Source organism: Hyla sarda, chromosome 10 (assembly GCF_029499605.1).
Source record: "Hyla sarda isolate aHylSar1 chromosome 10, aHylSar1.hap1, whole genome shotgun sequence".
Classification (NCBI taxonomy): domain Eukaryota; kingdom Metazoa; phylum Chordata; class Amphibia; order Anura; family Hylidae; genus Hyla; species Hyla sarda.
Window position 1 is genome coordinate 35,288,036 of NC_079198.1, and position 27,071 is coordinate 35,315,106.

The 27,071-nt window shown below is 44.6% G+C and overlaps 1 protein-coding gene across 3 annotated transcripts in view; it reads right to left on the reverse strand.

Annotated features, from left to right (window-relative positions):
* GRIK4 (glutamate ionotropic receptor kainate type subunit 4) overlaps positions 1-27,071 on the reverse strand; it is a 454,975-nt gene that overhangs the window by 353,932 nt on the left and 73,972 nt on the right. The window lies entirely within an intron of this gene.

A 27,071-nucleotide genomic window follows, 5' to 3' on the forward strand; every position in this document is an offset into this window, starting at 1 on the left:
TGGCGACGCTGTTTCCAGTTGGCGTTGCTGTTTCCAGTTGGCTTCGCATCGTTGGAGTTTGACGAATACCAGTGGATAGTTCACAGACCCGCGGTGGACAGACGGATTCTTGTTCCGGGTGGTGTTCTGGCATTCGAGAGATGGTTTCTATTAGGAGGCTGCTTGACATAAAGAAAGAGGAGGAGGAGGAGCTGCAGCCAGTTTATATAGGACTCCCTATGTGGTCATTGGTGGAGGAGGGAAAGGGGAGTCACTATGGTTGCTAGGTACCTAGATACCAGCATTTTTTCTTTTTATGTTATTAACGCTTGCATTTCTTTCTGATATTGAGCAAAATAAAGAAGGAATAATGCATCTGATACTCGCCTCCTGTCTTTAAAAAATCCAAATTTTCCGTCATTATACTAGGAAAATCTCATATTGCAGACAGTTTCTACCCAGGTATGAGACATGTCATCTAGTTGTAGGCATACCTTGTAATAGCAGGGGAATATATATATATATATATATATATATATATATATATATATATATACAGTGATCCCTCAACTTACAATAGCCTCAACATACAATAGTTTCAACATACAATGGTCTTTTCTGGACCATTGTAACTTGAAACCAGACTCAACATACAATGCTTTGGAATCTGCGAAACGTGTCAATGGCTGGAAGAACCAACCAATCAGAATGGATATTTCACTGGTAAAACCCCTGTGCATGCACTGACTGGTGTCTGGTAGCGCCCCCTACAGTACAGGGAGGTATTACATGTTCTGTACTCTTTACCTGTGCCAGGGTTGGCATCAGGTGAGGGCGGCTCCATTTTCCTTTTTTTAGGACATTGCGTGTTCTGTACAGGACCCTGAAGAAGCTTCTGTCCTCTACATAGACCAGTGTTTCCCAAAGAGGTTGCCTCCAGCTGTTGCAAAACTACAACTCCCAGCATTCCCAGACAGCCTTTGGCCTTTGGCTGTCCGGACATGCTGAGAGTTGTAGTTTTGCAACAGCTGGAGGTACTCTGGTTGGGAAACACTGACGTAGACAGTGATTTACAGCTCCCAGCAGATCTTTTTAACTTTTATGTGTAAGGACTTGTTTTACCTATATTAGTTATCTACTTATTTATCTTTAATCCTCACTTTTTCCTATTTTTGGATGACATTTTGGTGGCTTCAGAACCAATTACCAGGTTTCCATAGAGTTATGGTCTCAACATACGATTGTTTCAACATACAATGGTCGTCCTGGAATCAATTAATATTGTAACTTGAGGGACCAATGTACTTTGCTTACTGACTGGTACTCTCAGCAATTGGAGGGCTTGGAGATGTTGCTGTGGCAAAGGCTAGGCCTAGACTGGTACTAACAGGTTTAGATCCTCCCGTTCTGTTATAAAAATGATGGAGTAGGGACTTTGGGGGGAGGGGGGTATTTATCAAGACATTCAGAAAGCTTTTTAAATGGCTTTTTTCTCTATGTTTGTCACACAAAACGTCGCACAATGGGTCTCGTGTGACTGTTTGTGTAACAGATGCTTTAGAAACGTTTCTATGATTTTCTCACATTTAGAGCACATTGTGCAGTGGTCACTGATTTACTAGGTGTGAATGTCGCTAAAGTGTCGCACGATCCCAGAAATAGGCAGTTTCTCAGGTCAATTCAGCCCAGCCCTACATTTTCTGTGCGACTTTTGACTCAGGGTATATGCGACTTTTCACAGAAAAGTGACATGTCCGCACAAAATCTGTGACTTTTTAAAAAGTTGCATCAGCAAAATTGATAAATGGCGCAAGTCCACAACTATCACCACAACTTTTGTGCTCTAAAACAATTAAAGGGGTACTCCGGCGCTAAGACATCTTATTCCCTATCCAAAGGATAGGGGATAAGATGCCTGATCACGGGGGTCCCGCCGCTTGGGACCCCCGTTACAATCAGTCCACGGAGCATATTCGCTCCGGGTCTGATTACATCTGTCACGTCCCCTCCCATAGGCTTGAATTGAGGGGACAGAGCGTGACATCACACGGGGGCGGAGCTATGACGTCACAATGCTCCGGCCCCATGATCGCCAGTCATCAGAACTGAAGCGAACATGCTCCGGGGACTGATGTTAACGGGGTGCTGTGTGCAAGATCAGTGGCGGATAGGGGATAAGAGGTCTTAGATAAGATGTTTTAGTGCCGGAGTACCCCTTTAAGAATTCACACCACTTTTTGTAAATGCCCCCCTTTGTCTTGTAATTGCCATGACCTGAGTAGCATGTGACTAAAGCATCATTCAACTGTATACAGTACATTATATGCAAGAATGTTAACTTTTTACACTATATAAGTAATCAGTGCATGCTATAAACAGGGTACAATGGACATAAATACATTTGAAATAACTCTCAAGGACCTGATACACATTTTATGCATAAAGCAAACTTTTAGAATGTCAACCATCTGACAACTTTCTTACAATAGTACCTGGGACAGTCGTACTGGGACCAGGGGGGGGGGGGGACTGATAACACTCAGGCCCCCGGACCAAAAAAGGGCAAGGGCCACTGCTAAGCTCTGCAGCTCGTCAATCTTCTGCCACGCCCCTATTTCACTGAAATCTCACACACAATAAACTAAAATTTATATATGTAGGAAACACTTTAACGCAGGTAAATTTCCATGACCAATAATACTGGTATACAAGGAGTAAATATATACCACCACACAACAACTGGATAATACTGTACTGAATAAAACCACTATACACAGACCTGTATACTATACAGGATCTGTATACAATATAACTGATTATATACAGGACCATATTGCTGTAGATATCAGCTACACACAGGATCTGTACACCATATAAGTGATTACAGTTACATTTTGGGACTCACAATTACGTCTTTTCTGATCAGCGTTGTCTTCTTTCCTTTTCTTCTCCATCGGGATCAGACCACCATGTGGATCTCTTAACATCTGCAGGACAAACATGTCAGATTCTGCATTTTTCCAGTGCCCTCACCTCCTCTACTCAATCTTTCCATCTATAGGCCAAAAACACTGTAATAATGCCCTCCTTAGTGTCCTGCACAGTAAAAGGGCAGGTAGGTAGGTAGCCAGGTAAACATGTAACAAGGTAGGTAGATCAGGAAGCCAGATATGTAGGTAGGTGACAAGCCAGGTAGGTAGGGAGCTAACTAGGCAGCCATGTATGAAGGCCAGGTATGTACACAGTTCGGTAGCTGGGTATGTAGGTAGTTAGATAGCCTGGTATGTAGGTAAGTAGTTAGGCATCCAGGTATAAAGTTAGGTTGCCCCCCTTCCCCGTAGGTATAGGCAGCAGAGATAACCCCCCTTCCCTGTAGGTATAGGCAGCAGAGTTAGCCCCCACCCTTCCCCATAGGTATAGGAACAGAGTTAACCCTTTCTCCTTAGGTTTAGGCAGCAGAGTCCCCTCCCCCCCTTTCCCTGTAGGTATAGGCAGAGTTAAACCCCCTTTTCCCCATAGGTATAGGCAGAGCTACCCTCTCCCTTTCCCCATAGGTATAGGCAGAGTTACCCGTTCCCCATAGGTATAGGCAGAGTTACGCCCCCTCCCCCTTTCCCCATAGGTATAGGCAGAGTTAAGCCCCCTCCCCCTTTCCCCATAAGTATAGGCAGAGTTACCCCCCCCCCTTCCTCATAGGTATAGGCAGAGTCCCCCCCTTTCCCCATAGGTATAGGCAGAGTCCCCCCCCCTTTCCCCATAGGTATAGGCAGAGTCCCCCGTTCTTTCCCCATAGGTAAAGACAGAGTTACCCACCCATTTCCTCATAGGTATAGGCAGAGTTACCCCCCTTTCCTCAGAGGTATAGGCAGAGTTACCCCCCTTCCCCATAGGTATAGGCAGAGTCCTCCCCCATTTCCCTATAGGTATAGGCAGAGTTACCCCCTCCCTCTTCCCCATAGGTATAGGAAGAGTCCCCCTCCCCTTTCCCCATAAGTATAGGCAGAGTTGCCCCCCCTTCCCCATAGGTATAGGCAGAGTGACGTAAAAAAAAAGTGATGCTCACCTGATATCCCATGCAGCGATCTCCTCAGCAGCAGGGGCCAGAGTCTTCTCCCCTCCAAAGTGCAGGCGCCAATGAGTGACGTCATCGGCGCCTGTACTATGTGCTGCGTGGGGGCTGAGGTAACGTCTCCTCTGTGTAAGCTGCAGATGCGGCTCAGACAGACGGGACGCCTTCTCCTGTATGTGCGTGTATTGCGCATACAGGAGAAGGCAGCGCTGTCTGCTGGGGATCTGAGACGAGTGTCCCAGATCCTCAGTAGCGGCAGCGGTGGGCCCTTAACCCGGCCAAGCCCTCAGACGATGTCCGATCGGACCAGCCGGTCAGTCCGCCCCTGACTGGGACACTACATAATAATGCACAACATAGGTATTATAAACATAGTCACTGTACATGGTGTGGCAGTGTGGCAAGGAATGGGTGTATTTCCTTGGCTCACCCTGCAGAAGCTCTCACCTGCCTCTTAAGTAATGAGGCAGGAGGGAAGGGAGGTGTATATGAGATGGAGACTCAGTCTAATGTGGGTGTCTCCTAGGAGACAGCATGTGGGCTGTAGGGGAGAGACAGAGCCTGCTGAGGAGTACACAGCCCGAGCTATGAGTGGCTCAAAGAGAGTGACATGAATTGTGAGTAAAAGGTTGCAGGGGACATATGTTTAACCGGCTGAGGGAAGCTCAGCGATTGTTAGTCAGGACAAGCTGATCTGTTTAGTCAGTGACCAGACGGTCTAGGATTTTGTTTTGTTCCTGCATTTTGTTTATTTCTTTCCCTGCAATCTGTCTAATAAAACTGGCAAGGTGCCAGATTTGCATTATAAACGTTTGTTTGCTGGTTTATTGAGAAGATACGCATCCTGTGGCGTAGTCCAGGACGATCCCAGAGCTAATCCCCAAGACGGGTCGTCACAATGGGTATTTGACACATTGATGTCACTATACCTGGATAATCCACACAGTGATGTAACTGTACCATGACAATAAATTTAGTGACATGATAAGTATAGTGATAATAAGAACAATGATGTCACAGTACAGAGATAATAGATAGGTTTGATCAAAACATGCACTAGTATATATATGAAAAAAATATCATTAAAGGGGTACTCCGGTGGAAAACTATATATTTTTTTTATCAACTGGTGAAAGAAAGTTAAACAGATTTGTCAATTACTTCTAATCTTAATCCTTACAGTACTTATTAGCTGCTGAATACTACAGAGGAAATAATTTTCTCTTTGGAACACAGAGCTCTCTGCTAACATCATGAGCACAGTGCTCTCTGCTGACATCTCTGTCCATTTTAAGAACTGTCCAGAGTAGGAGAAAATCCCCATAGAAAACATATGCTGCTCTGGACAGTTTTTAATATGGACAGAGATGTCAGCAGAGAGCACTGTGCTCGTGATTCAGCAGAGAGCACTGTGTTCCAAAAAGAAAATAATTTCCTCTGTAGTATTCAGCAGCTAATAAGTAATGGAAGAATTAGCATTTTTTAAAAGAAGAAATTTACAAATTTGTTTAACTTTCTGGCACTAGTTAATAAAAAAAAAAAAAAGTTTACCACCGGAGTACCCCTTTAACCTCTTAAGGACCCAGGACGTACGGGGACGTCCCCGCACCCTGGGCCTTAAGGACCCAGGACGTCCCCGTACGTCCTGGCGTTTTCCGGTCTCTGCCGCTCGCCGGGCAGAGATCGGAACTGGATGCCTGCTGAAATCCTTCAGCAGGCATCCAGGGCAAACGCCGAGGGGGGCCATGTAGGCCCCCCATGTCGGCGATCGCCGCAAATCGCAAGGGAAATCGCCCTTGCGATCTGCGGCGATACCGGGCTGATCGGGTCTCTGGGACCCGACCGCCCGGTAATTTCGCATGATCCCGGCTGTCACAGACAGCCAGGACCATGCTGGAGTATAGGAGCGAGGTGGCAAACCTGCCACCTCCTCCTATACCCTGCGATCTGTCGGTTAGTTAACCGACCAATCGCAGGAGGGGGGGCGGTTACTTCCTCCCGTCCTGCCCGGCCCCTGAAAGTCCGGAGAGGACGGGAGGAAGACCGGAGGACGCGACGGGGGACGGGGGAGTGCTGGGGACCGGCCCCGGTACTTACCTCGTCCCTGAAGACCCGGATCCCGGCGAGGAAGATGGCGGCGGCGGCGACAGGTGAGTAGATCTTCAGCCGCGGTCGGGCCCTTTACAGCAATGCACGTCGCCGTAAAACGACATGCATTGCTGTAATAGGACCCTGTAAACTACAACTCCCAGCATGCCCAGACAGCCCTTGGCGTCTGGGCATGCTGGGAGTTGCAGTTTTGCAACATCTGGAGGTCCACAGTTTGGAGACCACTGTGCCCTTCCAGATGTTGCAAAACTACACATCCTCAGCATGCCCTTACTGTCCAGGCATGCTGGGAGTTGTAGTTCTGTAACATCTGGCCCTTCAGATGTTGCAGAACTACAACTCCCAGCATGCCTGGACAGTTGGCATACTGGGGGTTGTAGTTTTGCAACATCTGGAAGGGCACGGATTGGGAACCACTGTATTAGTGGTCTGCAAACTAGTCCTCCAGATGTTGCAAAACTAAAACTCCAAGCATGCTGGGAGTTGTAGTTCGGCAACATCTGGCTCTAAAGATGTTGCCGAACAACTACTACTCCCAGCATGCCTGAGAATGTTTGGGAGTTGTGGTTTTGCAACAGCTGGAGGCACACTGGTTGGGAAACATTGTTTCCTAACTCAGTGTTTCCCAACCCGTGTGCCTCCAGCTGTTGCAAAACCACAACTCCCAAACATTCTCAGGCATGCTGGGAGTAGTAGTTTTGCAACAGCTAAAGGTCCCCCCTGTGAATGTACAGGGTACATTCACATGGGCAGGGGGCTTACAGTGAGTATCGGGCTGCAAGTTTGCAATGCAGCAAATTTTGCGCGGCAGCTCAAACTCGCTGTAACCCCCCCTGCCCATGTGACTGTACCCTAAAAACACTACACTACCACATAATAAAATAAAAAGTAAAAAACACTACATATACACATACCCCTACACAGCCCCCCTCCCTCCCCAATAAAAATGAAAAACGCCTGGTACGCCACTCTTTCCAAAATGGAGCCTCCAGCTGTTGCAAAACAACAACTCCCAGTATTGCCGGACAGCCGTTGACTGTCCAGGCATGCTGGGAGTTTTGCAACAGCTGGAGGCACCCTGTTTGGGAATCACTGGCGTAGAATACCCCTATGTCCACCCCAATGCAAATCCCTAATTCAGGCCTCAAATGCACATGGCGCTCTCCCTTTGGAGCCCTGTCGTATTTCAAGGCAACAGTTTAGGGTCACATATGGGGTATCGCCGTACTCGGGAGAAATTGACTAACAAATCTTGGGGGTCTTTTTCTCCTTTCACCCCTTATGAAAAGGTGAAGTTGGGGTCTACACCAGCATGTTAGTGTAAAAAAAATAAACTTTTTACACTAACATGCTGGTGTTGCCCTATACTTTTCATTTTGACAAGAGGTAAAGGGGAAAAAAGCCCCCCAAAATTTGTAACGCAATTTCTCCCGAGTACGGAGATACCCCATATGTGGGCGCAAAGTGCTCTGGGGGCACACAACAAGGCCCAGAAGGGAGAGTGCGTCATGTACATTTGAGGTGGTTTGCACAGGGGTGGCTGATTGTTACAGCGGTTTTGACAAACGCAAAAAAAACAAAACCACATGTGACCCCATTTCGGAAACTACACCCCTCACGGAATGTAATGAGGGGTGCAGTGAGAATTTACACCCCACTGGTGTCTGACAGATCTTTGGAAGAGTGGGCTGTGCAAATTAAAAATGTTGTACAGCCCACTGTTCCAAAGATATGACAGACACCAGTGGGGGGTAAATGCTCACTGTACGCCTTCTTACGTTCCTCAAGGGGTCTAGTTTCCAAAATGGTATGCCATGTGGGGGTTATTTTGCTGTCCTGGCACCATATGGGCTTCCTAAATGCGACATGACCACCGAGCAAAATTTGCTCTCAAAAAGCCAAATATGACTCCTTCTCTTCTGAGCATTGTAGTTCGCCCGTAGTGCACTTCAGGTCAACTTTTGGGGTACCTCCATACTCAGAAGAGATGTGGTTACAAATTTTGGGGGGTATTTTCTGCTATTAACCCTTGCAAAAATGTGAAATTTGGGGGGGAAACACACCTTTTAGTGATTTTTTTTAATTTTTTTTTTACGTATGCAAAAGTCGTGAAACCCCTGTGGGGTATTAAGGCTCACTTTATTTCTTGTTACGTTCCCCGAGGGGTCTAGTTTCCAAAATGGTATGCCATGTGGGGGATTTTTGCTGTCCTGGCACCATAGGGGCTTCCTAAATGCGACATGCCCCCGAGCAAAATTTGCTCTCAAAAAGCCAAATATGACTCCTTCTCTTCTGAGCATTGTAGTTCACCCATAGTACACCTCAGGTCAACTTATGGGGTACCTTCATACTCAGAAGAGATGGGGTTACAATGTTTGGGGGGTATTTTCTGCTATTAACCCTTGCAAAAATGTGAAATTTGGGGGGAAACACACATTTTAGTGAAATTTTATTTTTATTTTTTTACATATGCAAAAGTCGTGAAACACCTGTGGGGTATTACGGCTCACTTTATTCCTTGTTACATACCTCAAGGGGTCTAGTTTCCAAAATGGTATGCCATGTGGGGGATTTTTGCTGTTCTGGCACCATAGGGGCTTCCTAAATGCAACATGCCCCCCAAAAACCATTTAAAAAAAACGTACTCTCCAAAATCCCCTTGTTGCTCCTTCGCTTCTGAGCCCTCTACTGCGCCCGCCGAACACTTTACATAGACATATGAGGTATGTGCTTACTCGAGAGAAATTGGGCTACAAACATAAGTATACATTTTCTCCTTTTTCCCCTTGTAAAAATTCAAAAATTGGGTCTACAAGAACATGCGAGTGTAAAAAATGGAGATTGTGAATTTTCTCCTTCACTTTGCTGCTATTCCTGTGAAACACCTAAAGGGTTAAAACGCGGACTGAATGTCATTTTGAATACTTTGGGGGGTGCAGTTTTTATAATGGGGTCATTTGTGGGGTATTTCTAAAATGAAGACCCTTCAAATCCACTTCAAACCTGAACTGGTCCATGAAAAATTGTGAGTTTGGAAATTTTGTGAAAAATTGGAAAATTGCTGCTGAACTTTGAAGCCCTCTGGTGTCTTCCAAAAGTAAAAACTTGTCAATTTTATGATTCAAACATAAAGTAGACATATTGTATATGTGAATAAAAAAATAAATTATTTGGAATATCCATTTTCCTTACAAGCAGAGAGCTTCAAAGTTAGAAAAATGCAAAATTTTCAAATTTTTCATAAAATTTGGGGATTTTTCACCAAGAAAGGATGCAAGTTACCACAAAATTTTACCACTATGTTAAAGTAGAATATGTCACGAAAAAACAATCTCGGAATCAGAATGATAACTAAAAGAATTCCAGAGTTATTAATGTTTAAAGTGACAGTGGTCAGATGTGCAAAAAAAGGCCGGGTCCTGAGGTGTAAAATGGCTGGGTCCTTAAGGGGTTAATCAATGCTGCTAACAAAGCTACTAGGCTATACTAGATAACCTTAACTAAAATGAGTGAGGTCTTACCTAACAGAATGTTTCCATGATCAAATCAATCCTATTTTTCTGAAAACATTCCAGCACTGACCACCTGTAGTCCATGCTGCACGCTGTGCCTAGATGAAGAGAATCTTCACTGGGCTGATTGCTCGGTTGCTAAGGTTCCCAAATTCTGTAATGCAATAATGATTCTATTCATTGCAATAGAAGTTGCATTGCAAGACCCCAAACTGAGAGTCTTGGAGATGGTGCTCCTGTAATCAGTTAGCCCCTGTTATATGAGTTACATAGCAGGGAAATGTTATGGTGCACAGTACTGCTGTGCTTCAATTTATTTATACAGAACTAAGTTGTTTCACTACATATATTGAGCAACAGTTCAGACAGGTCATCTCTGCCTTTTGCTATTTTATCATTAAAGGGGTATTCCAGGAAAAATGTGTTTATATATATATATATATATATATATATATATATATATATATATATATATATATCAACTGGCTCCAGAAAGTTACAGATCTGTAATTTTTTTTTTTCATTAAAAATCTTTATCCTTCCAATAATTATCAGCTGCTGAAGTCGAGTTGTTCTTTTTTGTCTTGCAACAGTGCTCTCTGTTGAGATCTCTGCTTGTCTTGGGAACTGCACAGAGTAGAAGAGGTTTGCTATGGGGATTTACTTCTACTCTGGACAGTTCCCGAGACAGGTGTCATCAGAGAGCACTTAGACAGAAAAGAACAACTCAACTTCAGCAGCTCATAAATACTGAAAGGATTAAGATTTTTTAATAGAAGTAATTTACAAATCTGTTTAACTTTCTGGAGCCAGTTGATTTATAAAAAAAAGTTTTTTTTCCTGGATAACCACTTTAAATGTTAACTAAACAAAAGTACAGATGCAGGGCATGTGTGCCCAACAAGAAGGGTATCAATATTCCACATAATACATACATGAGAGGTAGTTCCTGTAGCTGTGTTTCCTCCTGTGTTCTGTCAACCTATGACTTCCTACAGCTACTTTAGTGAATATGTGGGATAAAAGAGTCTATCTTAGCCTTTTTAACCCTTTAAGGACCCAGCCTGTTTTTACACTTTTTTGGGGTAAAATGGGAAAAAAGGGACATTTTACATTTTTATTGGGATGGGGATTTTTCCAATTTTTTTTTACTTTTTTAAAAACTTTTTTTTAACTTCTTTTTTAAACACTTTAATAGTCCCCATAGGGGACTATTTATAGCAATCAGTCGATTGCTAATACTGTTCAGTGCTATGCATAGGGCATGGCACTGATCAGTATTATCTTCTGCTCTGGCCTGCTCGATCTCAGACCAGACCAGAACATCTGCCATGTTAGCTGAGCTCAGATGTAGCCGTGCTGCCGCAAATGCTCGTAATCTGTATTGATCACAGCATCTGAGGGGTTAATGGCAGACATCCGCGTGATCGCAGAAGTCAGCCATTACCGGCAGGTCCCTGGCTGCTTTCACATGACCCGATCATCGCTCCGATGCTCATGGTCATGTACATGACGTAAATGTACGTCCTGGTGCGCTAAGTACCGTCGCACTAGGACGTACATTTACATCCATGGTCATTAAGGGGTTAAATAGAAGTAATTTACAAATCTGTTTAACTTTCTGTAATCAGAAAAAACATTTTCCAGTGAAGTACCCCTTTAAGGACCTGTATGCCTTGAATCCTTAAGCGGCTTTGAAGCGATGGGGAGCTACGCTCGCTTCAGAGCAGTGAGTGCCGGGTACTGTCAGTAGCCTCACACTCACTATTTATGCCGGGCAGCGGCGATCCCAGTATTTAACCCTTGACATTTAACCCTAGATACAGTGATCAATGCCGATCACGGTGTCAAAAGAGAAAGATGCAGGCTGCTCATTGGAGCTCACGGAACCCTGTGAGCCAAATAGCAGAGGAGGGTCCCCATACCTGCCGCATGAGTGTCATTTCAATTATGAAGCCTGGCTTACAAGGCTATATCAGTGGATCGCCGATATCATTGTGTGAACAATACATGCAATCTAATTATTGCGTATAAAAGTCCCTTAACCCCTTAAGGACCGGGGTTTTTTTGTTTTTTGCATTTTCGTTTTTTGCTCTTTGCCTTTAAAAAATCATAACTCTTTCAATTTTGCACCTAAAAATCCATATTATGGCTTATTTTTTGCGCCACAAATTCTACTTTGTAATGACGTCAGTCATTTTGCCCAAAAATCTACGGTGAAACGGAAAAAAAAATCATTGTGAGACAAAATTTTAAAAAAATACGTAGTTTTGTAAACTTTGGGGGCTTCCGTTTCTACGTAGTACATTTTTGGGTAAAAATTACACCTGATATTTATTCTGTAGGTCCATTTAGTTAAAATGATACCCTACTTATATAGGTTTGATTTTGTCGTACTTCTGGAAAAAATCATAACTTCATGCAGGAAAATTAATACGTTTAAAATTGTAATTTCTGACCCCTATAACTTTTTTATTTTTCTGCGTATGGGGCGGTATGAGGGCTCATTTTTGTGCCGTGATCTTTTAAGTTTTTAACGGTACCATTTTTGCATTGATAGGACTTATTGATCGCTTTTTATTCATTTTTTCATGATATAAAAAGTGACCAAAAATGCACTATTTTGGACTTCGGAATTTTTTTGCGCGTACGCCATTGACTGTGCGGCTTTAATTAATGATATATTTTTATAATTCGGACATTTTTGCACGCGGCGATACCATATATGTTTATTTTTATTTACACTGTGGTTTTTTTTATGGGAAAAGGGGGGTGATTCAAACTTTTAATAGGGAAGGGGTTAAATGATCCCATAGGGACCTATAACACTGCACACACTGATCTTTCACATTGATCACTGGTTTCTCATAAGAAACCAGGGATCGATGATTCTGCCGCTTGACTGCTCATGCCTGAGCAGTCATTCGGCGATCGGACAGCGAGGAGGCAGGTAGGGACCCTCCTGCTGTCCTGTAAGCTGTTCGGGATGCCGCGATTTCACCGCGGCTATCCTGAACAGCCCACTGAGCTAATCGGCACACTTTCACTTTAGACACGGTGTTCAACTTTGAATGCCGCGTCTAAAGGGTTAATAGCGCGCGGCACCGCGATCAATGCCGCGCGCTATTAGCCACGGGTCCCGGCCGTTGTTAGACCCGTTAGGCCCGACCCGCGTTATAGATTGGGAGCGGACACATGACGTTCCAGTACGTCATGTGTCCTTAAGGAATTAAAAGGAACTTAAAAATTATAAAATAAAAAAAGTTTTAACATTTATATAGAGCCCCCCTCCCCTAATAAAAAAAAATCTAATCCCCCTTATTTATATACATCAGTAGTATCACTCACCATTCCCACCCAAATAGATAGAGAAATCTAAGATGGTCTAGTCACAACCAATAAATGGACCACACACTGACAACAACTTATTCTGCATGGCATTCATGAATAAAGACGACATAAACAGAACAAGGAGCGCTCATGTGCTTTGTTGTTTGCCAATTGTGATTGATTGTATTTAATATACAAACAGCATGATAGTACGAAAGCTGGTTTTATTGTGTTATGCATGCGCAGACTCTGTAAACACACAGGATCGAAAACCTAATCGACCGTAAAGTTTATGTATTTTGTATGTGCATAACTTACAACTTTCTAAATGTCCAAATTTAACCAAGAGTATAATATTTAACTGAATCATGACATTAATATATCCGGAAATCTTAATATTATTTCCCTCCAAATCCATTATTATGATCAATCTGATTAGAATGGAAAAAAAAGCATGCATAAATATTTCACACATTCTGCAAGATTTTTAATGGGCTCGCCAAATGACTGTTCACGGTGTTTATATAAATCATAATAATATGATGCTGGGCACAACTGTCATATCAATGATACAAACTTGCCAGAGCCCTTACAGTAAAATGAGCAGGAACCTTTAGTCTAAATGAAGTAAACAGCTTGAAAATGAGGTGTTCCCTATGTGCATCTGTTTATTACCCTAAGCATTTCATGATCTTATTTGCCCTGACAGCAGCTGCCTGACATTGGTTGCTGCAATTTACATTACAGTCTACAAATAAATATTCCTTTTCTATGTCAGTACATCCAACTGTTTTCTGCATAAAAGACACCCTGCCTACATGATTTGCTTTATATTGCATTATAAACCTAGAGTTTCTTCCAAATGAGAGCAATCCTTTCTGAGCTAAGTAGAATCATGGCATGTCAAGGTCTGGTAAACACAATAGATCACCTTGTATTGATTGTCAACCATCCAGTATAAAGTTTATTTAGAGTGAATGTATCACCTAGATAAAATTTTTTATTAATTAGAGCCAGACACCGAAACATATTCTTTTTAATATGTCTTTTATTTTTTATTGTGCACAATTATTTGTAAAGTAGACTTCTTTATGTATGTGTATTATTACAGGGGCCATTTTACCTGAGCTGTTTTTAAGAAAGAGCATTTTTAGAGACCCATACCCTATTAACTATAATAGGAATGTTTCCTGGGCCTGAGGTCTCTCCATTTCTCAGCAATCAGGAGGCTATCCTCTAAACTTCAACTATTGTCCATCTACTTTGTCACCTTTCAACAGACAAAGTAGATAGGTCTGTCAGGCACTACTATAGTACAGTCCATTTCCCAGCCATGTGGCGTTTCTTCTTTAGAGACTGCACTTCCATTCATGACATAGGCGGTGCACATTCATTTCTGTAGTCCGTTCAATATTACAAACAAAAAGTTAAAGGAAAATAGTGGCAATTCAGTAGCCTTGGCAATTTCTCAATCTTTAATCTCTTGTGTAAAAACATACCTGCAGCAGGGAGCTACTAGAGACATGCGGGGGAGTTGATCAGTGACAGCTGTTTCACATGTCACTAAATGCTTCGTGTGGCTCATGAGCCAGACTAAACATGTAGTGACGTGTGAAACAGCTGTTGCCGATTTACTCCCACACATGTCTCTAGAAGCTCCCTGCTGCAGGTATGTTTTTACGCATGAGCTGAAGTAAATATTGAGAAATTGCCTCGGCTAGTTAGTTGCCACTATTTTCCTTTACCTTTTTGGTTGCAATACTGTCACGATGCCGGCTGGCAGGTAGTGGACCCTCTGTGCCAGAGAGGGATTGGCGTGGACCGTGCTAGTGGACCGGTTCTAAGCCACTACTGGTTTTCACCAGAGCCCGCCGCAAAGCGGGATGGTCTTGCTGCGGCGGTAGTGACCAGGTCGTATCCACTAGCAACGGCTCACCTCTCTGGCTGCTGAAGATAGGCGCGGTACAAGGGAGTAGGCAGAAGCAAGGTCGGACGTAGCAGAAGGTCAGGGCAGGCAGCAAGGATCGTAGTCAGGGGCAACGGCAGAAGGTCTGGAAACACTGGCAAGGGACACACAAGGAACGCTTTCACTGGCACTAAGGCAACAAGATCCGGCAAGGGAGTGCAAGGGAAGTGAGGTAATATAGGGAGTGCACAGGTGATAACTCTAATTGGAACCACTGCGCCAATCAGCGGCGCAGTGGCCCTTTAAATCGCAGAGACCCGGCGCGCGCGCGCCCTAGGGAGCGGGGCCGCGCGCGCCGGGACAGAACAGACGGGGAGCGAGTCAGGTAGGAGAGCCGGGGTGCGCATCGCGAGCGGGCGCTACCCGCATCGCGAATCGCATCCCGGCTAGCAGCAGGATCGCAGCGCCCCGGGTCAGAGGACGTGACCGGGGCGCTGCAGCGGAGGAGGTGAAGCGAGCGCTCCGGGGAGGAGCGGGAACCCGGAGCGCTCGGCGTAACAGTACCCCCCCCCTTGGGTCTCCCCCTCTTCTTGGAGCCTGAGAACCTGAGGAGCAGACTTTTGTCAAGGATGTTGTCCTCAGGTTCCCAGGATCTCTCTTCAGGACCACAACCCTCCCAGTCTACTAAAAAAAAATTTTTTCCTCTGACCTTTTTGGCAGCCAAAATCTCCTTGACCGAGAAGACGTCCGAGGAGCCGGAAACAGGAGTGGGAGGAACAGATTTGGGAGAAAAACGGTTGAGGATGAGTGGTTTGAGAAGAGAGACGTGAAAGGCATTAGGGATACGAAGAGAAGGAGGAAGAAGAAGTTTATAAGAGACAGGATTAATTTGACACAGAATTTTGAAAGGACCAAGATAGCGTGGTCCCAACTTGTAGCTAGGGACACGGAAGCGGACATATTTAGCGGAGAGCCATACCTTGTCTCCAGGGGAAAAAACGGGGGGAGCTCTTCTTTTCTTATCCGCGAACCTCTTCATGCGTGAAGAAGCCTGTAAGAGAGAATTTTGGGTCTCTCTCCATATAATGGAAAGGTCACGAGAAATTTCATCCACAGCGGGCAGACCAGAGGGCAAGGGGGTAGGGAGGGGGGGAAGAGGGTGACGGCCGTACACCACGAAAAATGGGGATTTGGAGGAAGATTCAGAGACCCTGAAGTTATACGAGAATTCGGCCCATGGAAGGAGATCTGCCCAGTCATCCTGGCGGGAGGAAACAAAATGTCGCAAATAATCACCCAGGATCTGGTTAATTCTTTCTACTTGTCCATTGGACTGGGGATGATATGCAGAGGAAAAATTTAATTTAATCTTGAGTTGTTTACAGAGAGCTCTCCAGAATTTAGACACGAATTGGACCCCTCTATCCGAGACAATCTGCGTAGGCAACCCGTGAAGACGAAAAATGTGTACAAAAAATTGTTTAGCCAACTGAGGCGCAGAAGGAAGACCAGGAAGAGGAATGAAATGTGCCATTTTGGAGAATCGATCAACGACCACCCAAATAACGGTGTTGCCACGGGAAGGGGGTAAATCAGTAATAAAATCCATACCAATCAGAGACCAAGGCTGTTCGGGGACAGGCAGAGGATGAAGAAAACCAGCGGGCTTCTGGCGAGGAGTCTTATCCCGGGCACAGATAGTGCAGGCTCGCACAAAGTCCCCAACATCCGTCTCCAGAGTTGGCCACCAATAGAAGCGGGAGATGAGTTGCACAGATTTCTTGATGCCCGCATGACCTGCGAGATGGGAGGAGTGACCCCATTTGAGGATTCCGAGGCGTTGGCGTGGAGAAACAAAGGTCTTTCCTGGAGGAGTCTGTCTGATGGAGGCAGGAGAAGTGGAGATCAGGCAGTCAGGTGGAATGATGTGTTGCGGAGGGAGATCAACTTCTGAGGCATCCGAGGAACGAGAGAGAGCATCGGCTCTAATGTTCTTATCGGCAGGACGAAAGTGAATCTCAAAATTAAATCGGGCAAAGAACAGAGACCACCGGGCCTGGCGAGGATTCAGCCGTTGGGCCGACTGGAGGTAGGAGAGGTTCTTGTGGTCGGTGTAGATAATAACAGGAAATCTTGATCCCTCCAGCAGATGCCTCCATTCCTCAAGTGCTAATTTAATGGCTAGAAGTTCTCGATCCCCGATGGAGTAGTTCCTCTCCGCTGGAGAGAAGGTCCTAGAGAAAAAACCACAAGTGACAGCATGCCCGGAAGGATTTTTTTGTAGAAGAACAGCTCCAGCTCCTACTGAGGAGGCATCAACCTCCAATAGGAAGGGTTTGGAAGGGTCAGGTCTGGAGAGCACGGGAGCCGAAGAAAAGGCAGACTTGAGTTGTTTAAAGGAGTCTTCTGCTTGAGGAGGCCAGGACTTGGGATCAGCATTTTTCTTGGTTAAAGCCACGATAGGAGCCACAATGGTAGAAAAATGTGGAATAAATTGCCTGTAATAATTGGCGAACCCCAAAAAGCGTTGGATAGCACGGAGTCCGGAGGGGCGTGGCCAATTTAAGACGGCAGAGAGTTTGTCTGGATCCATCTGTAGTCCCTGGCCAGAGACCAAATATCCTAGAAAAGGAAGAGATTGGCATTCAAACAGACATTTCTCAATTTTGGCATAGAGTTGGTTGTCACGAAGTCTCTGAAGAACCATACGGACATGCCGGCGGTGTTCCTCTAGATTGGCAGAAAAAATTAGGATATCGTCCAGATATACCACAACACAGGAGTATAATAGATCACGAAAAATTTCATTGACAAAGTCTTGGAAGACGGCAGGGGCATTGCACAGTCCAAAGGGCATGACCAGATACTCAAAGTGTCCATCTCTGGTGTTAAATGCCGTTTTCCACTCGTCCCCCTCTCTGATGCGGATGAGGTTATAGGCGCCTCTTAAGTCCAATTTAGTGAAGATGTGGGCACCTTGGAGGCGATCAAAGAGTTCAGAGATGAGGGGTAAGGGGTAGCGGTTCTTAACCGTGATTTTATTAAGACCGCGGTAGTCAATGCAAGGACGTAGGGAGCCATCTTTTTTGGAGACAAAGAAAAATCCGGCTCCGGCAGGAGAGGAGGATTTACGGATAAAGCCCCTTTTTAGATTCTCCTGGACGTATTCGGACATGGCAAGAGTCTCTGGGGCAGAGAGAGGATAAATTCTGCCCCGGGGTGGAGTAGTACCCGGGAGGAGGTCGATAGGGCAATCATAAGGCCTGTGAGGAGGTAGAGTCTCAGCTTGTTTTTTGCAGAAAACATCCGCGAAGTCCATATAGGCCTTGGGGAGACCGGTTACTGGAGGAACCACAGAGTTACGGCAAGGGTTACTGGGAACCGGTTTTAGACAGTTCTTGGAACAAGAGGACCCCCAACTCTTGATCTCCCCAGTGGACCAATCCAGGGTTGGGGAATGAAGTTGAAGCCAGGGAAGTCCAAGGAGAATCTCCGAGGTGCAATTGGGGAGGACCAAAAGTTCAATCCTCTCATGATGAGATCCGATGCTCATAAGAAGGGGCTCCGTGCGGAAACGTATGGTACAGTCCAATCTTTCATTATTTACACAATTGATGTAGAGGGGTCTGGCGAGACTGGACACTGGGATGTTGAACCTGTTGACGAGAGAGGCCAAAATAAAATTTCCTGCAGAACCAGAGTCCAAGAAGGCCACTGTAGAGAAGGAGAAGGCAGAAGCAGACATCCGCACAGGCACAGTAAGACGTGGAGAAGCAGAGTAGACATCAAGGACTGTCTCACCTTTGTGCGGAGTCAGCGTACGTCTTTCCAGGCGGGGAGGACGGATAGGACAATCCCTCAGGAAGTGTTCGGTACTAGCACAGTACAGGCAGAGGTTCTCCATACGGCGTCGTGTCCTCTCTTGAGGTGTCAGGCGAGACCGGTCGACCTGCATAGCCTCCACGGCGGGAGGCACAGGAACAGATTGCAGGGGACCAGAGGAGAGAGGAGCCGAGGAGACGAAACGCCTCGTGCGAACAGAGTCCATATCTTGGCGGAGTTCCTGACGCCTTTCAGAAAAACGCATGTCAATGCGAGTGGCTAGGTGAATAAGTTCATGTAGATTAGCAGGAATTTCTCGTGCGGCCAGAACATCTTTAATGTTGCTGGATAGGCCTTTTTTGAAGGTCGCGCAGAGGGCCTCATTATTCCAGGACAATTCTGAAGCAAGTGTACGGAATTGTACGGCATACTCGCCAACGGAAGAATTACCCTGGACCAGGTTCAACAGGGCAGTCTCAGCAGAAGAGGCTCGGGCAGGTTCCTCAAAGACACTTCGGATTTCCGAGAAGAAGGAGTGTACTGAGGCAGTGACGGGGTCATTGCGGTCCCAGAGCGGTGTGGCCCATGACAGGGCTTTTCCGGACAGAAGACTGACTACGAAAGCCACCTTAGACCTTTCAGTGGGAAACAGGTCCGACATCATCTCCAGATGCAGGGAACATTGGGAAAGGAAGCCACGGCAAAACTTAGAGTCCCCATCAAACTTATCCGGCAAGGATAAGCGTATCCCAGGAGCGGCCACTCGCTGCGGAGGAGGTGCAGGAGCTGGCGGAGGAGATGACTGCTGAAGCTGTGGTAGCAACTGTTGTAGCATAACGGTCAGTTGAGACAGCTGTTGGCCTTGTTGCGCAATCTGTTGTGACTGCTGGGCGACCACCGTGGTGAGGTCAGCGACAACTGGCAGAGGAACTTCAGCGGGATCCATGGCCGGATCTACTGTCACGATGCCGGCTGGCAGGTAGTGGACCCTCTGTGCCAGAGAGGGATTGGCGTGGACCGTGCTAGTGGACCGGTTCTAAGCCACTACTGGTTTTCACCAGAGCCCGCCGCAAAGCGGGATGGTCTTGCTGCGGCGGTAGTGACCAGGTCGTATCCACTAGCAACGGCTCACCTCTCTGGCTGCTGAAGATAGGCGCGGTACAAGGGAGTAGGCAGAAGCAAGGTCGGACGTAGCAGAAGGTCGGGGCAGGCAGCAAGGATCGTAGTCAGGGGCAACGGCAGAAGGTCTGGAAACACTGGCAAGGGACACACAAGGAACGCTTTCACTGGCACTAAGGCAACAAGATCCGGCAAGGGAGTGCAAGGGAAGTGAGGTAATATAGGGAGTGCACAGGTGATAACTCTAATTGGAACCACTGCGCCAATCAGCGGCGCAGTGGCCCTTTAAATCGCAGAGACCCGGCGCGCGCGCGCCCTAGGGAGCGGGGCCGCGCGCGCCGGGACAGAACAGACGGGGAGCGAGTCAGGTAGGAGAGCCGGGGTGCGCATCGCGAGCGGGCGCTACCCGCATCGCGAATCGCATCCCGGCTAGCAGCAGGATCGCAGCGCCCCGGGTCAGAGGACGTGACCGGGGCGCTGCAGCGGAGGAGGTGAAGCGAGCGCTCCGGGGAGGAGCGGGAACCCGGAGCGCTCGGCGTAACAAATACTTTGTCACCTTTCACTGTACTTATTTCTGTGATGATAAGGAGGGCACTGCTGCAAAGTGGTCTGTACAGAACAGGAAGCCTCAGCTTAGTTTAGGCCTAGTGGCCAGAATGAAAACTGCTAATTTTCAGGAATATTTTATTATATAGATAGTAAAAATGCAACATTACAAAAACCTTTCTAAACCTCTAAAAATTTAATTTTCTGATGACACATTGCCCATAATGCTGCAGGAAACAGCTTCTATAGAAAGTCTATGCCTACTGCAAGGAGAGAGACAGAGAGAAGTGCTCAGCTGAACTACTTTCCCCCCCTTATTCAAGAGAAATCAGCCCCTATGTTATGGCTTCTATGTTATAGGGTTTTTGTGCCTTCTTCTGCATCAACACTGCAAAATAACAGGTTTAATTTATGAATATAATCTTTAATGATTTTTCTATAAAGGCCATCTAAGGATCTGTCTGCCGTCAAGAAGTAAGCTTTTTCCTTATTCCCCTCGGTCTACCTAAAATAGTCTTGAAATGTTCCAATACTTTTAGCTTTAATCTTTTTACTCTTTGTATATTGAAAGACCATTTTATTTTATTTGGCAATTTGTCATTCCATTTCCAGCTTTACTTTATATTCTTTTTTATGGGTCACATTATTTTACTTGTAGTTCTTTAATGCCTTCCCCACTTTGTTCTAATTCTAGCCGATGAAAAGCTCTTTTTGTTAGATTTTGCCTCTATTACTTATTATTTAAAAAAAATGTTTCATCTTGATTTAAATGTTTGGTTTCTATGAGTTTTTTATGTGAAGCAATAATTATTTAAAATATATTTTAAATGTCTTTTTTTGGCAATTGTCCCAGTCAATGAGCTTTAATGCTTCTTTTATCTGGTTCAATGTAGCCTTCTTAAAATGTTAAGAATTTGCAGCTCCACTTTGAAACATTGTCATGAAAGATGTGGACTAGTGTTGAGTGCGAATATTCAAAATGCTAATTTTTACCACGAATATCGGCACTTCGCTTTTTTATGTGAATATTTAGAATATAGTGATATATATTCGTAATGATGTTTTTTAAATGCACATTTATGCAAATATTTATGCGAATATTGGCACTTCCAGACTGGACACTTTCATTACGAATTTTCACATGGAAAAAAAAAAGAGAGAACGAACATAGCGAATATGCAAATTTCTATGCCATATCCAAGGAACCACGTGCAACTGGGGCAGCTCTTCTTATTTGACATGAAGTGTCTCTGCCTTATTTTAGCAATAGTAAGGAAGAAGTATTACATCTTATGAGTATGTATACTGTAATTGTATGTTTTGAAGGTACAGATCCTACAAGGAGATCCAAATATTCCCAGCATCAAATATAACAAAGCATATTAACATAACCAATATGGTGGGGAACTGCGTGTATAAAATATAACCTTTAATGATATCAAATAAAATCACCAAAAGTAATTGTGCTAGTGAAGATAAAAGAGAATTAAATTGATATAGCCCTCCTATGCTCAACGTATGGATTACGCAGCATAGGATGTGGATTGCTCCCAACGCGTTTCAACCTAAGTTAAAGGTATCATCAGGGGAGGCTTACGCAATCTTGGCTACAAATGTTTAAGTTATAATCAATAAGCACTTTATTGGTGCTAGTAAGCACCACAGGGTAACACTGTATGTCCGGTTTCCTGTAAAAAAAGGGGAAAAAGGAAAATACAGTCTCGGACATATATCCATATTGCATGATTAATGTGTACACATGCAATGCATGATAGCTACTCACGGCCTAGAACCAGATCCCGGCACCTAGAGAGAACAGTATACAATATAAATGTCACTCTATTGCCCTTTGGCATATCAGACCTGAAAAGCAAACATGGGGCCGCAAGCGGCTACTTACGATTATCCCTGTAGTTCGCGGCTTATCCGGTGCAGCGCGACACCCGCAGTGGCGGGGAGCTGTTAATACATAGTCCAGCTACCGCGCGCTGACACCGGCAAAGCCGGCGTCTGACGTCATATCCTATCGGCTGGTGCATACGTCAGCCGACCGCACCCCCTGTGACGTAGCAGGGGGAGTTGTACTGGTACGCTGACAGCACTGAATGCCGAGCGGATAACTTAACTATTTCGTGACTTGTGCTGAATAACTTCACTGGGTGACAACTTTGTGAAGCTTGGGAAGCATTATCCAGAGATCTTATAGTGACCGCTCGGGCCGTACTAGGTCTGCCTTCACATCAGGACACGATCATCTGCAGGTAGGGCACCAGATTTACCTTAAGTAGGCACAGGGTCCCTGGATGGAAAATGCCCACAGATGAACGGACACTGGCTAAAAAGACAGACCCATATTCGTTGTTAGCCCTCAAAAAATCATGCAAACTATATTGAATACGAGAGGTTATTAAGAAACCCATAAGCCAGATATTTCTCATATATCCAGATGTGTTATATACACATAAAGTCGCAAGACACCACAGGAGGAGGAATTGGATAAATGAAAGAATTATATAAATATGTCCCAGAAAAGATGTACCAAAAGAAGGAGAAGATAATAAGTACATCTAGACCACAACTACTGCGTGCTTATATGGTTATATTTTAAAGTTAGTTAATTATTGGCCTTAATATACCATAGATTTTATTGTTAGAGTGGGGGTCCCCAGGGACCCTGTGCCTACTTAAGGTAAATCTGGTGCCCTACCTGCAGATGATCGTGTCCTGATGTGAAGGCAGACCTAGTACGGCCCGAGCGGTCACTATAAGATCTCTGGATAATGCTTCCCAAGCTTCACAAAGTTGTCACCCAGTGAAGTTATTCAGCACAAGTCACGAAATAGTTAAGTTATCCGCTCGGCATTCAGTGCTGTCAGCGTACCAGTACCACTCCCCCTGCTACGTCACAGGGGGTGCGGTCGGCTGACGCATGCACCAGCCGATAGGATATGACGTCAGACGCCGGCTTTGCCGGTGTCAGCGCGCGGTAGCTGGACTATGTATTAACAGCTCCCCGCCACTGCGGGTGTCGCGCTGCACCGGATAAGCCGCGAACTACAGGGATAATCGTAAGTAGCCGCTTGCGGCCCCATGTTTGCTTTTCAGGTCTGATATGCCAAAGGGCAATAGAGTGACATTTATATTGTATACTGTTCTCTCTAGGTGCCGGGATCTGGTTCTAGGCCGTGAGTAGCTATCATGCATTGCATGTGTACACATTAATCATGCAATATGGATATATGTCTGAGACTGTATTTTCCTTTTTCCCCTTTTTTTACAGGAAACCGGACATACAGTGTTACCCTGTGGTGCTAACTAGCACCAATAAAGTGCTTATCGATTATAACTTAAACATTTGTAGCCAAGATTGCGTAAGCCTCCCCTGATGATGCCTTTAACTTAGGATGAAACGCGTTGGGAGCAATCCACATCCTATGCTGCGTAATCCATACGTTGAGCATAGGAGGGCTATATCAATTTAATTCTCTTTTATCTTCACTAGCACAATTACTTTTGGTGATTTTATTTGATATCATTAAAGGTTATATTTTATACACGCAGTTCCCCACCATATTGGCTATGTTAATATGCTTTGTTATATCTTATGAGTATGGCCAGATTATGGTTCTATGAATATGGCCATATTGCACATCACATTTTTGCCTTCCACTGGATGTACACATATTTGTTAAATAGATACCATAATAACCTATGGGTGAAAGATAATGTATGGAATCTCTCTTGATGTTTCAGGAAGCTCCAATGATGTTAGTGTCCATTTATGGAGCCTCATTGGAGTTTCCAATGGGATTCCTTTTGGGAGTTGGCCATGTATCCACCTGTATTGTATGCCTTCACATTGTTATATATTGCAGCCTTCATTCAGACAGAAGCCTGCAAATCATAACCCACTGTATAAACATGTAATACATAAGGAATCCCCAGTGAACCTCCTGGAGGTGGTCCATCATTATGGGCACGAAATTTCATAACCTCCATTACCTCTCTCCGCTATATTCCCATACCTGTGCATATCATCCTGTATGTTTTTTGTCAGGACCAACGGGGGGACAGGGAGAGTGAGCACTTAACTGACCCTAAAAACACTCTCCCTGCCTACTTGCCCATTCATCCTAAGCAATGGATCAACAACTTGGAGCCGATACCTGCCTGCGCTAAAGTGCAGTGGCGTAAAAACACATAATATACATAGTCTGTCACAGGCCAGAACAGAAATGGAAAGCTACTAGACAACCAGATATAACAGATAAGATACAAATCCTAGCAGGGCAGAATGTAAACAGGCAAAAGGATAAGGAAACATAGGACACTGTTCACACTGGGACACAGAGCAAACAAACTGGACACCCCACTCCACAAAAGGAGTAGCCATTAATAATAAAGCCAAATAGACTACTGGCCAGCGGGCACACTCCACAGTGTGGTCAGGATGCTGACCCAGTAGTAAACAGAAACATTAAACACAGAACTTCATAAAAACGGATACAAGAACACCAAACTCTACAACGTAGAGGAACACTGGTCAGGATACTAGACAGGATACAAGACTAGAACTGGATGAGTCTTAATAGACTCCAGGACACCAGACAGGAATTCTAAAATACAGAGCACGGACAACACTAGCAAGACTAACAGTGTGAACACAGACAAAGCAGAACGAACAAACATAATCCTAAAACCCGACTAATGGAATACAGACTAAAATACAAGGAGCATGATATATAACCATGGCTAAAAACCCAGATAAAATGACAAGATAAATACGAGGTAAATGCTCAAGCAGACATAGTCAGATTATTGCACAGACAGACAAAGTGTATTGCACTCAATAACCAGCACTGAATGCAGGAAAAATCCGTCTTAAAATAGACACACCTGAGTTCTCATTCGTTCAGAGCATTAACCATTCCCTATCTAGGGAGAATAGAAAACTGCTCTAAACATCCTAGTGTATAAAGTCATAATGTAATAAAGTAGGCACTAATATGGATCAGCTATACCTGAGCTGCAGAGTCCTTGTTTCTTCACCCTGAGGATTGATTGCAGACTTTCTTCTGTTTCCGGACACCGAGCACCAGGTGGGGATCCGAGTTGGACCGTAGTCACACAGCACCCCTCCTTGAGCCGCCGCCATGCTGGATATGTGGTTACAGGGCAGTGCTCAGCTTTTGTTTGTTTCTTTTAAGCTTATTATATAACTGTCTGTATTTGGGAAGTTATCATATACAGACAGTTTCATAATTAGAGCTTCCACAAGGAGGCCAGTCTTACTGTTTTCCTTCTGAGCTCTTTCTAAAGCGTTGGTACTGCTGAGTGCCACCCAAAAATGCTAAATTTGTGGCTGTCTTCTGTCGATGTCTTCTGTACCACTGCTCTGGAGAGATCTTAGGAGGAGGAAAGAAAAGAAAGTCCCTGAAATCTTGCTTTGGAAAGCTCCATAAATGGACAATGACATCACTTCCTAATGTATCCATCAAACAGATATATAGGACAGAGTCCATAAGTTGGCATCTGTCCCCCATATGCTAATGTGGTATCTATTTAAAATATACATTTATTTAAAGGAGTAGCTTGGGCAACTGAACTTATAATATACTTATACCCTATTCACAGGATAGGAGATAAGTGTCTGATCGCAGGGGGTCTCACCACTGGGACCCCTCTGCGATCTCCTATATGGGGTCTTGTCTACTTACCCTTGTGTGGTGCTCCTGCTTCCACATTTCTGAACAAGTGAAAGTGATGGCCCGTTCAGCCAATCACTGTCTGCAGCCAGAAAACTACCCCTTTATAGGATCTAGAAGTAAGCAGTAGTGCAGTGCCTTAGCTGGGTATGGGCCCACTCAGCATCTCCATATGCCTCTGATTTTATTCCCTGTCACATAGTTATTTACAGATTCCATGACAACCCATAAAAGAAAATTGTTGCATGCGCCATCTTAAGCTTGATATTTTTTCTAGGGAAATGCCAGAACATGGAATGCCTATTGGTCCTATGGGTATTTTCTTAGTTGCCATTTTGTTGCATTTCTGCAATTTTTTTTTTACAAAGTCTAATATCCCAGAATGCATGAAGAGAACATGTTGACAGAGTATAGAAGCTTTTTTTTTTTGTGTATGTTTACACCCCTGACAGTTTACGCAGACTACATAGAATTTTGGACACATTGCATTTGGTATTGGTTTTAGTGGGGATTCCACTTTGTTGTGAACGCTTAATGTTTCACTGTGGAAATTCTGCAATCATTCAGTGCGGAAAAATAAAAATTCTGTGCGGAGAGAAAACATCACCACTCAACGACAAAATCAACAAAAGAATTCTTTGCAAACACTTAAAAATATGTTGTGTGAAATCACTCACTGGAGGTTTGTAACTTGAACCTATTATAAAAAAAGACAAAAATATTCATATATGTTTTGTATATTTAAAGTACAGATTTTCTTCAAAATCACTAAACTGTATCAAAGCCAGGGCTGGTAGTGACAGCCTCGCATTTAAGTGCTCCACATTGGAACTTAGTTGAATCATGTATATATTGAGTAAATCAAATATGATTAAATCAAATAAAGCTAAATGTTAACCATGTGTGCTGCTCATACAGTATAGGAAAGACAGCAGTGACATTTCAGTTGCTCATCAGAATAGCAGAAGCAATAG